At 47.0% G+C, this 12,643-nt stretch overlaps 1 protein-coding gene across 1 annotated transcript in view; it reads left to right on the forward strand.

Annotated features, from left to right (window-relative positions):
- The first annotated feature begins 916 nt into the window (after nucleotides 1–916).
- Nucleotides 917–12,643, forward strand: part of LOC103365859 (cadherin-6-like) — a 70,560-nt gene continuing 58,833 nt past the window's right edge. Inside the window, exon 1 of the mRNA XM_008293412.1 lies at nucleotides 917–1,066. The gene's annotated coding sequence lies outside the window, so the exon portion shown is untranslated. The remainder of the gene's footprint in view (nucleotides 1,067–12,643) is intronic.

The following is a 12,643-nucleotide window of genomic DNA, read 5'->3' on the forward strand; positions in this document are numbered from 1 at the left end:
CCGTGCAGCGTGGGTTCTCTCCGGGTTCTCCGGCTTCCTCCCACAAGGTCCAAAAACATGTTGAGGTTAATTGGTGATTCTAAATTGCCCGTAGGTGTGAATGTGAGTGTGCTTGGTTGTCTGTCTCTAAGTGTAGCCCTGTGATAGACTGGTGACCTGTCCAGGATGTCTCCTGGAGGATTAAGCGGTGTATAGATAATGGATGGATGGATGTATTTTAGTGGCTGTTGAAGCTACTAACATATCAAAACACATGCTGTGGAGGTGTCCTGGCATGTTAAGATAGATAAATCCTGAACTCAAGCTAAGTAAAACTTAATTTTATTGAGTTGTCTCAATTTAATTTAGTTATAAATCAACTAACCCAGACATTACACACAGTATTAAGTTGATCCAATTACTAACTGGTGACTTGGCGGCTTTATTAAAACACGTGTTAATTCACCCTGACATGACAGTGGAGTTCATGTAGAATTGAATTAGCTGCTGTCATCATACATGATCAGGTTTTTAAAGGCAGCAGCAGTGATCCTGACTGGATGCTTTGGCCAAAATAAAAAACAGGGTATTGATTGATTCCAGCCCACAGTCAACCTCTGACTTTGCAAATGTTAATCAGGGATTATGCAGATGTAAAGGAAGCGCGTTTAGCTTGTTATTAAACTTGAACATCGGCTGCCAGTTGAATCGCAGCAGCTCCGGAGCTCTAATCTGCGTTTTTTTTTTTCTCCTCCAACCATCTTCCTTTTGTTTTTGTCGCTCGTGTGCGCATCTCTCTGTGTTTTTTTTTTTTTTCCTCTTTCTTCCTCCCCTTCTCCCTGTTTTTTTTTTTCTCCCACCGTGTTCTGCTGGGGACTTGTGAATGGCAGCCAATGGGAGGGTTGAGTCCCCTCACAGCCTCTCAGCCTCCCTGACATCCACAGCGAGAAGTGATGCAGCGCGACTGAGACGCGCAGTTGAGGTGGAACAACGGGCAACCCAAAAGCTGCAGTGAACGGATACTCTCCGACGATTTTGTTTTTTGCGCCTTTTGGCACGAAAATCTGGAAGAAAACTTAACAATCAGGTGAGCTTTTTCCTTTCTTTCCTAATCTTTTTTTTTGCCTGCAACTTCTTCTCTCCCCGCCGTGGAAACCGTCTCATCTCATTCTCTCTTCGCTTTCATGTCTTCTGCAGCGTTTTCGAAATGTCCGATCAGTGACCATGTGTCGCGCTCGTGTAGATTCTTTAAAGAAAAAAGAAAAAAAAAAATGGAGAAAAAAAAAACGCAACTGGGGCAGAGGATCCGTGTTTGCTGCGGATTAATTAGTGGAATAACTTCGGGCTTTGAATTGGAAATGAGTTTGGAAGTTATTTGTATGCGCGTCGTTCAACTTGGCTTCATCAACTTTTTGCGCAATTTTGCCCCCTTCCGTGCGTAATCGTGGCGTCGGAAGGTGCCCCTCCTGGTCCCTGCCTGCCTGCCTGCCTGCCTGCACGACGCCGCAGCGGCAAAGCGGAGCGGAGCAGGCGGCCACGCTCTGCCCCGCCGATGCGCTCAGCTGATGCGGTCGTGCAGGCCGAAGGCACACTTTGCCTCCTTTTGTCACGTATGAAACTTGAGGGTCGGCCTCTTTTACGCACGAATCCGGCTCGTTTTATTCCCTATATTTTTGATATGTTCGCACGCCCTTATCCGCCTCCTGCGCCGATGATCTCGCTGCAGCCAAATCCGCGGGATGCGAATCGATGCAGGTGGGACAGCGTGCTCCGATAAAGGCGGATGACTGTCTATCTGTGGTTGCCTGCAGTCGCGCTGTGATGCTCTGCTGCCCTTCTTTTTCTCCTCTCCTTCTTCTTTTTTACACACCAGCTCAAAGCAGGGCCCTGATTCTTCTCTTATTTCTTCATTTCTTGTGGTGTTTGCCCTCTTGGAGTTGACTCAAGTTCTCTAAAACAACATGTCCTCCAGCGTTATTGACAACAAGATGATATCAGTGATGTGGCTGTGAATATTTAATGTGCTGCTTGAATAATGCAGATGGGACTATAAAGGGATTAACTCGGCTGTTTTTTTGTTTTGCTCAAAAGTTGCAGGTGTTGACGGATGAATGTAACAGGCCTGTGGAAATCCTGAAAATTGAATTTAGTGCTTGGAGAAAATCAAAAGTTTCACTGTCCCCCCCCCCCCTCCCACCACCCTGTTTGGCTGCTCCATGTTAGTTACTGCTGGCTCAAAGTGAGCCTGAGGTAATACGCCTGGAGGCGACCAAGAAGTTGTTTGTGGGGGAGTTGTGAAACTACCCCGGGTGGATTCTGCAACTGCACACATGCTTTCAAAATTACAAACTCGTCCTCAGCTGTGCAGTGAAAAGAAAAGGGGGACGGTTTACATTTGAAAAGAGTAGGTTAACTTCCCTGCATGTTTTTATTTATTTTTTTATTCATCTTGGTGAAAGGAGATTGTCTGAAACCAGAACAGGTTTTTTTTTGTGGTCCACGTTTTTTTCTTTTTTCTTTTTTCATGCACCGGTTTGAAGTTCAGAGATGAAAGGGACAGAGTGGAATCTGTGGCTGATCAAAGTCATACAGAAAACACGACAGGTACTGAATATTTAACGGCGGCTGCAAATAGCGCGCGCATGTGTGCAGGGATCATACGGATGCGCGGCGTATATGTATTTACGGGGCGCCCGGCTGCGCGAGCGCCTCGGCATGAAGACGTTAAGAGCAATATTGCGGAACTGATTTGACAGGCAGGGGAATAGACACATCAGAGCCATCAGCGATTTTTAAACCGGAGCTCAGATTACAATAGACAGTCGCTCACATTTCATCTGTCTCTTCTCCCAAATATCTTCACTCTGCGGGTCAGACGCTCAGGGGAGATTCCAAAAAAAGGAAAAAAAAAAAAAGAGTCAGGATCTGCCGGCCGGCTCCATCCTGTCCCTGTGAGCGCTGACGTCACTGGGATGGTGGGTTTACCCGACGGCCAGACGACGATGACCGGTGACCCGAGTTGATTACATTATTTGTGCTCCAGATGGGCAGCATCATTTTTGATGTGTCCTGCTCGTAATATTGAGCGTTTTGCAGTCCTGCGTGCGGCGGTGGCGGCATCTGGAGCTAATAAAATCACATCCCAGCGGCCGCTCCGATTCCCCCTGCGGTGATGTCTGCGGCCTTCCTTCCCTCGCCCCTCCCGTGTCGTGTTTGCATACTTGTGGACATTTGTTGATCCGGCGTGTGCTTCGGATGCCTCAAGAAGTCGGAGAGCACCGGTGGGCGTCTTAGCTGGCTCGATGCACCTAGATTTTTTATTTTTTTTAATTCGTTGTTGAGTGCATTAGTCACGGTCTGCCAGACGCGATAATAAATCATGACGTTGTTTGTGCTGCGGGATCCCTCCCATGATCTTTTCTCGCGCCAAATATTTATCTGGAGTTGCTTCAGCCAAGTGGGTTTCTCGCTGTTTCTCCACTTTGCCCTCCAGAGCGACACCCTCGCTTGCTGGCAGAGTCAAACTTTCGCCTCCCTCCAACTACCTACCTACCTCCTTACCGTGACGCTGTCTTTTTAATTCTTGAGGCTTCTCGTGACCACTGGAGCAACATTTCTGCAGGCACAATGGCAATTTCATCACCGCTCCTTACTAATGAGACAGATTCCCTTCAGAGACGCCTATTTATGGAGCAGCCAGAACCGTAATTGCACTGAAACCCCAAAATAAGGGCTTCTTCCGACACACACACACACACAAAAGGAGGCAGAAAAAGTGTGACGTCTGCTTAAACTACTACTGGCAGGTGTAGGGGGGGGGAAGGCCTCCGTCACCTTCCCTCCTGAAGGTCAACCCTGAGTCCCAGATTGAATTTTGCTATGACTAAAAGAGACATAAGAATTAGACGGGATACGGTTAAGCCGCGGCGAGGCTGTTTCTCGACAGGTTTCAGCAGAGGGGATTTGAGCTGCTGGACGGTGGCCAGGAGAGTCGAACATCACTGTAGTCTGCACAAATCCTCCCCCCACCCCCCTCCTCGCCGAAAAGGCCTATTTTACTCCCCGTGTGTTGGGAAGATAAATGCACATGGATCAGACAAATTATACCTCACTTAACAATGCTTAATTATCTTCCCCCTGCTTTGTGTGGGAGAACACCAATTACATAGAAATATACTCATAAATCTATTTTCAAAGTGCTCGGACAGACGTGTGTTGACGGCGTGCGGCGCTGGATGAGGCTGATAGCGTACAGTGCGTGGCTTAAGAACCGGTGATAAGAGAAGAGTCCAGCTTTATACAATATGGCACACTAGGACGGATGTGACTATGAAATCACTTAGATTCATGTCTTTGGGGTGGGAGACAGAGTAAATTGCTGCCAATGTTGAATAATGCAGTCTGCCAACAGCTTTTTTTTTTTTTCTCTCTCTCTCTCTCTCCTCCCTCTTCCCCCTCAAACTGTGGCTTGGCTCCACAGCTTTTCTAATTATGAAGTGGCTGAGAGATAGCTCCACAACTCCCGACACTGTAGTGGGGGTGAGCGGAAGCTGGCCGAATAGCAATCTAACTGAATTACCAACAAAGCCTGACAGACTTGTGGAGTTTAGCGAACATATTTGCAAAAGTAACATCCCCCCACCTACCTATTCAGTCACCAAAAAAAAAAGAAAAAAGAGAAACGTAGACACAGATGCACGGACACGGCCGGGCGCGCACGTTTTCAAGCAGGTACACACAAGCGCACAGGCAAGCAAACAAACACAGTACAAAGAGGGAAGGTGTACAGTTCTCCGCACGCTTCTCAGCACAATTTAACAAGATATATTAGTCACCCAGGAGGCAGCAGAAAGCCAGGCATCCACAGTGTGCAGCAGACTGCAGTCTGACAGTGGGAGATAGTGATTTACAACAAAGCCCTGTAGACCATGGCACAATTTCAGAGTTGCGGAAATGACACTGGTAAAGCAGGGGCATGAAAGTCTATCTACCAGCCACGTCTCATTTCTTACACCATTTGCCCCGGGAAGGGGAGGGTCGAGAACGAAGGGGCAGATGACAAATCCAGTATTGTAGCTTCCCCCCCTCCACCCCTCCTTCCTCAATGCCAGAGATGAGCCTGAAATCTTTTTTTTTCAGGTGTCATCTAAAATATGAGCAAAAACTAGAGGGAAGCCACCTTCAAGGACACCGAGCAGTCCTCCTTTCTTAAATTTGAGGTGAAATCGATTTCTTGACCCTGCGAGCATACCGTTAGACTTTGGATTGGATTTGGAATTAAATCTCTATATCCAATATGTGTAGGGAGGGGGTGGAAACAATAATCATATAATAGTGGAAATCACAAGTCCAGATCACTATCAAAATCTAATCAAGCGTCGCCTGGCTCCAGGCTGATCTCGCTACCAAATTTCATGGAAATTTGTTCATGAGCCTCTCAGACGCCATGCTGACATACAGATTAACTGACAGGGGTGAAAATACAACTTCATGTGAAGGTACAAATGAAGCCGCAGATTTACATTTTAAGATGAGGAACTTGATTCATTATGAGAATTACAGCGTGGCGCCGTGTGGAGCGTGGCTTCAAAACTTCATGATGCATCTGTGTAATGAACAAACCTCCATGAAACCATGTTACCATCAACTGAACTGAACTCTCACTTACTTTTGGAACGTTTTTTACGAATACATTTCTAATCATCATGTCTTTGCCATTTAATTTTTCGCTTTACTGTTGTTCCAATCATATATTAAGTGGGCAGGACTTGTCACCTTGGTAACCCAAAAAACAGAGGAGATGCTTGTAGTGAAAGGATAAACCCAAACAATGACGTTTTTTAAAACCATAACGATATAATTTTGGTGTCTAATCTTAACCAAGCTTGTGAAACATGTAAAAGTGGAGTTGCTAACGCTAACCACGTGGTTTTGGTGCCTGAATCAAACCAACGAAAACCAAAAGTAAACAACAAGAGGAAAGTTAAATTGTAAGACTGACAGTTTCTCGTGGATCACAGGTAGCGACACTTAATGTTCTGGGTAAATATCCAGTCACCGATCTTAGGGCTGGACCCGAACATCCAGATATCCGAATGCTGTGGTGGTATCCAGATATCACTTTTGAGATCCGACCCCGGACAAAATTGCGTTCCTACACAATTAAACTCCCTTTTTTAATTATGTTTTATGATTACATTTGTTTGTATTGTGTCACAAACATATTTCTTTTGCTATTTATATTTTTGCTTTACTCCTTTTCAGCCAATCAGTCGTTTATTAGTTGGGGATGAGCTTCTAACCCTGGTAACCAAGAAAATGGAGGAGACACTTAAAAAGGGCTGTATTTAGCCCAAACCATTACATTCATTCTAACCCTAGCCATGTAGTTTTGGTGCCTAAATCAAACCACAAAGTGAGTGAAAACCAAAAGTAAACAACAAGAGAAAGCTTAATTGAGAGACTGATGGTCTTTTGTCCATCGCGGGAGTTTGTTGCTCTTTTAAACTGGGAAACTTTCCCTCCACGTCACCTCACGGCTCACAGATTATATCTATTTTAAAACAAAATTATGCTCCCTGTCTACATAAAATTGTCTTCTAATGCAATTTTGTTTCGAAATAAACACAATTTGTGATCATTGACCTACCAGGGTTAGCATCTTAGTTTTTTTTTGGCTCATTGTTTGCTTCCTGGTTTTGTTTAAAGCACCAAAACTAAACAGCATCACGCTTTGTTGGACACTTTCTACATGTTGGAAGCTTTGTTAAGTTTAGGCACCAAAATGACTTCATCCGAGTGAGGAAAAATGTCACGGTTTGGGTTAAAATACGACTCTTTCACTACATGTTTGGAGCTCTATTTTCTAGGTGACAAGTCCTGCGAATCTAACATCTGATTGGTGAAGCGTTAAAATAAAGAGCAAACGTATTTCTGATGAGAAAATATGCTTCCTTCAAAACAAATTTGAGAACAGAGTCTAGTTGTGTAGATTCACCATTTTGTGGCGACTTGTGTCCACATTTCCTGCTCCAACATCGAATGACTCCTCGACACCCTATTATTTTAAATACTGTCAGCTGCTACTGTACATTTGTCCTACAGTGGGAAAAAAAAAGAGAAAAAGTCCTCCAGGAGTTGATGTCGTGTTCGTAGTGTGTGTTCCAGCTCTGCCTTCAGGTAGCGGGTTCAGGAGGAACATTGTGAGTGAGTGCAGCAGACAGATCATGTCCGCAGGTCCTGCCTTTCCCCTCTAGTTGGATTCCTGTCGGTGCAAAGCCCAGAGGCTTAACTCTGGCTGCAGTAAGTGGACTGAGGAACGCTAAACACTGTCTGGGGGAAGGCTGCTGAACATGACAGCCAGTTAATAAGTGTATGGAAGACGAGCAAGTGCACGAAGGGGCGGAGGAGGAGGATGGCGAGATGGTGGTGGTGGTGGTGGTGGTGGTGGTAGTGGGGGCAACATGTCTGACTTTTGAGACTTTTATGAAAGCATAAGGAACAAGAGGGGAGGATTGGGGGATAATATTGACTGTCGGATGACGAGAGGGTAATAGGAGATCAGAGAGTCCAGCCACAGGACAGGGAGCATTAGCGCTTGACTGGAGCACAATGAAGACAGAGACGGCACTGAAGGGAAAGGGTCGGGCTGGTGGATGAAAGAAGGGGAGACTTTGAAAGAGCGAAGTGGAGGGAGGTATGGCGAGACAAGGCGATAATGATGCTTACTTTACTCCTGCAAGGCAGCCGCAGTGAGAGCTGTCAGCTTCAGGCAAACGCTGGCTGGTGGGACGCTGTTGGGATGCCTTGGCATGTTAACCCCCCAGACACCGCTGACAGTGTGTGATAGATTGCGGGTGTGTAATTACATGTGTGTGTTTGTTTGTTTGTTTGGAGACGGCGGTGTCGGCCGGTTGGTTGGTTGGTCGGTTGTCGAGGCCGTGCCTGGTGCGTGTGCATATTGAGGTGTGTCTTTGTGTGACTTTTAGCGTGTCAATTTTTCTTGGCAGCGGTGAAAGCAGAGTGATGTGATTTTCCCCTCTAACAGCCTCCAGGAGTAATGATCCAGGTTATTGCGGATGACGCGTAACACCTCAACCCAGCGGGCATTGGCGCTGCAAAAACCTGTCCTTATAGGTTAGGCTTCAGGGAGACTGTTGTCTTGGTGGCAGCACTGTGCGCACAATTCCTCTGCCTCCCAAACCTGTCACCTTCAGACGGGCCCCTCCTTCTGAGGATAATGGTCTCCTGTCTATGTTGTGAATGATATCTGGACTCTATTGTGCGCCTGTTTCCTCTGCTGCGCTATTGTCCTGCAGAATGCCTTTGTGAGTTTCTTCTTTTCTTTTATTTCCAGTGAGGTACAATGTGCCGGCTGTATTCTGAGGTGCTGTAAATGAACAGGCAAACACATCAGCAAAGGTCCTATTTACTTTCAATCCCCAGAGTGAAAAAGAGAGGTTTCCGCCATTGTTCTGCTATTTCTCAAAACATTAGGATGGTTCATTGTGAACAGGAGAAATAGAAAGACCTCCACACAAGCTACCTGTCCAATCAAAGCATGTGTACCACACCGGGACTGTATATTCCTCAGGGAAGGACACAATACAAGCTTTCTGCAGCAACACGGGACGCGCAGTAATAACTGCATGCTACGGTTTGGGGCTGAATAATACCCAGGGCGTCTCTCAGACAGTCGGGGAAACCTGTCCCCTTTGAGAAAAGGTCATTCTTCAAGACCCCCAGCAGCTGAACACTGTGCTCTGACATGAATAACTGACAAACGGATGTGTACGGGTCTCAGAGGCCTCCAATTACTGTTCGACGCTGCTGTCCGTCAAACTGAAACTGGGCCAGAGGACCTTCAGGTTGCAGGCAGCCTCTGAGTCCGGACCAAGCGCTGGAGGAGCTTTGAGCGCCCTGCAATAATTGAGTTTGATCTAATGAAGGCGATGCCAAACTTGGGTTATTGTTTGCCCGAGGACAATGCAACAGAGTCAAATTCGTTGTTGGGAAAGATGCCAGGGGAATTTCTTTGAAATGGAAAAATTGCATTAAACATTCCATTTGTATTAATTATATCGTGCCTCTCATTAACGTCGGCGCTCGGCAGTGCTGCCGGTGGTATTGAGCTTAAAGCAGCACTCGGAGCAATAATATTAGAGGCAACCATCCATGCCTGAGGCACACTCAAACTGCCTGTGATGTCACAGAATGAATGAATATAGCTTTATTCTGAAGCATTATGTCTAGACCTTTGGTCCTACGAGACATCAGTCACTCAAGTTACTCACCACTAGATTCAATTAATCATAGCCTTAATTCAATCCAATGGTCGGGCCTCCCAGCTGTAAGCCTCTAAGTGGGTTTTAAGAGAGCCGGAGTCTGCTGGTGTACGGTCCTCCATGCAGGAGCTGAAGGGGCTGCCCGTCTACCAGGGATTTAGTGACACTCCACGGGTCAAGGGTTAGACTCACAAAGGCAGGTGAAGTGCTTACTTAGGAGCACTGGATTGAGTGTGCAAACACAAGTGTTTAAGCGCACACTTGTTCAATTGAGCACAAAAACAACAACAACAACAACAAAAACAAACATCTACATTCACCCATTCACCAGCCGTCCTCACAAACACCACGAGGCAGCAGCAGGTGTGTGTTCATGCCGTGAACACAATGTCAGAACTCGACCTACAGTAGCAGAAGCAGACACTTGTGAAATGCAGTGTGGATCTCCTCGGTCTCATAAATAATGGACGTTGGTGAAGCATCTGTCAACTCTTCTGTCAACCCTCTTCCAGATGGGAGTCAGACAGGCCAGGCCGGAGCAGCGTGTTACATACACATAACAAACCTCCATCCAGTGCACTCGCGGCCTGTTTACATCAGCACACTGACACCGGCGCTCACCTACACGCCTCAACCCATCCGCTGATTTATTAGGTCCTGCACCCCGGCTTCCTCCACCGATTCTTCTCGGACGTGCTCGCCACACACGGAGACACAAATTCAATCATTGCAGTGAAAAAGAGCAAGCGTGCTCCGAGGACCTCACCTCAAAGTGTAAAAAATATATATATATATGTGTGTATTCAGCTCTCTATCTAAATACACACATACTCCCCCTGTAAAGCATCCTCGCCTGGCGCTTAGAGAGGCTGTAAACACACACCTCCCCATGTTTGTTGACTCAAATATGGCAGCGCTCGCCTAACATTAAACACTCGCTGTGGGTTCCTTCCAAACTTTGTACTCGCTAAGTCATCCTTCGGAGGAAATCTCGGGTGTTTTGTCGTCGGGCACGAGGCCAGATTAAAAAAAAAAAAAAGAAGAAGAAGGGACGGCGAGCGAGCGAGCAGAGGGGTTTCGTACTCAAGTTTTTCTCGACTCCTGTCTTGCTTCCCTTCCCCTCCTGGCAGCCGGGGGGTGGCAGGATGAGTGGGTCGGGCGCTGCCGGGTGGCGGTTACTGTACGGTTGCTTTATGGACTAAAGCACTGTCTTCCCGGCCTTGTCGTAATAGAGGATTCAGCTCATAAAGCAGCATCATGATTTGCAATAAGCAGAGTTAGGGGAGAGTAATGAAGGTGTAAATCAACTGAGCCATTCTTTTTTTTTTTTCCTCCTTCTTCTTTTAATCTGACGTTGGCAGTCTCTCCCTCTCTCTCTCTCTCCCTTCTGTTCTGTCCTCACCCTCCTCCTCCTCCTCCTCCTCCTCCTCTACTGCTTCTTCCTCCTTTTCTCTCTCTCCCCTTGCAGTAATGGAAAGCCTGGCACTCTGTAATAAAGCGGAGTGAGCAGCAGTATTAGTAAACAGTCGCCGCAATCATTCAGCCAAGTCCAACTCCTTTATTTTGTGTGTGTGTGTGTGTGTGTGTGGAGTATTTCATAGCCCCGTATGGTGTTAAGGTTGTGGGCGTGGGGGGGCTAATGAATGAGGATGGAATGAAGAGTATTTAATTCCAAGCTGGGAGAGGGAGCGGCGGGGACTATTTGCTGGGGCTCCTCATAAGAACGCCTTTGTTTTCATTTTTTCACAGGACAAAAAAAGCCTTCTTCTTCTTCTTCTTTTTTTTTTTCAATGGCTGCTTTGGGAATGTAGATGCAAATTTGCAGCATACAAGAGGAATAGGACCACACAGCCGTCAGCAGGGCTTCCTCCCCCTCACCACCACCACCACCACCACCACCACCACCACCTCCACCTCACCCGCTCTCCCCCTTTTTACCCTAAATAAAGACGTCATCAGAATTTTTTTTTTTTGAGCTGGATTGGAGGCAATCATCAAAAAGAGGGGAGAGAGGAGAGAGAGGGGGGAGAGAGGAGGTCCAATACTCCCAGAGTTAAAATGCCTGGCTGGGAATCATGTTAAAATTTCCATTCCTCGCTCCAAATCGATCGTATGGGTCCCTGCTCTCCAATATCCATGGTCACCTTTGCTATAAAGTAGGGTATTACTTCTTTAATGCAGTGGAGTTTCATTCTGTGACCAGTGAGGAGAGGAAGGAAAAGAAATGTATCTAGTGACCTCAAACACAAAGAAATGATGGCCGAGGATAATGAAAGGAGGGAACCTGAATTTATATATATATATATAGATATATATACGGGCAGTTCATGAGCAAGATTTGTTGCTTGAAGTCCGCCCATGACATTGGGTTGAATTATTTCCCTTCGTCTGCCTGTTTAACTCCGGCTAGCCTCCGCGGACACGTTAATACAGTATTGATTGTTTATCTGTAATAACACGGTGCTGCTCGGGTGACAACGGACTCGGGGAGGGGAGGGAAGGGGGTGCCGCGGGTGGTAAGGTGGTGATAGATAATGCCCTCTTTTGACTGGTGCCTGGCGATTGTGAATCTGGGGGTAAAAACGAGGCGGCTGAACATATCCTATCTGGCAATAGTCCAGGTGTGAAATGGGAAATAGAAACTGGGGGTGAGGACGTCAGCGCAATGTGGCCGCTGCTCGATAAGGCTGTCTCCGAATAATTCAATCTGCCGCTGCCTCCGACCGTTCTGGTAACTTCACCGGCCGCCAGCGCCGGCGTCCACCCCTTAACTCCCTTGCCCCTGGGCCCCGGAGCCCATATGGCCAGCTACAGTGTCTCTCCCTGACCTATGGCCGGGCCTGTTGTTGAGCCAAACCCCCCTGAGGAGCTCGGTAATTACAAATAAGCTGGAAGTCACACCAGCCACGAGGAAAAAGGTGAGTGTGATTAAAGATGTGTGTACAGCAAAGTTCAAGGGGTGCTCCACTGGCACGCCGGCGTATTGAATCGTGCGTCTCGGCAGCGCTCGGGAATCAAATGCTAACTCGGATCAATCAGTCTTCTTTGTTCATTAGAGTCGTCCGTTTCCCCAAGAGTGGCAATAAAAAAAGGAAAAAAAAAAAAACAACACAGCCCATCACAGCGCTCATTTCAGTGATGAGGCCTCACCGTCCCTCAGGGATAACAAGCCGAGGTAAATAAACATGAGTCACAGTTAAGGTCAGGGGAGATCGCGGCCGTCTGTTGTTCATCTCAGAGGATGAATCCCTTTTGACGTGATGGGATTGAGAACTGCGCGGAAAGATCCTTATTTACCAGCAAACGCCGCGGGATCCGCTCAGGAGCGACGCATCGCGCCAAACAGCCGGCTCTGGAAAATACGTACGTACACGCGCCAT

This window comes from Stegastes partitus, unplaced genomic scaffold (assembly GCF_000690725.1).
Source record: "Stegastes partitus isolate 25-593 unplaced genomic scaffold, Stegastes_partitus-1.0.2 Scaffold885, whole genome shotgun sequence".
Taxonomy (NCBI): domain Eukaryota; kingdom Metazoa; phylum Chordata; class Actinopteri; family Pomacentridae; genus Stegastes; species Stegastes partitus.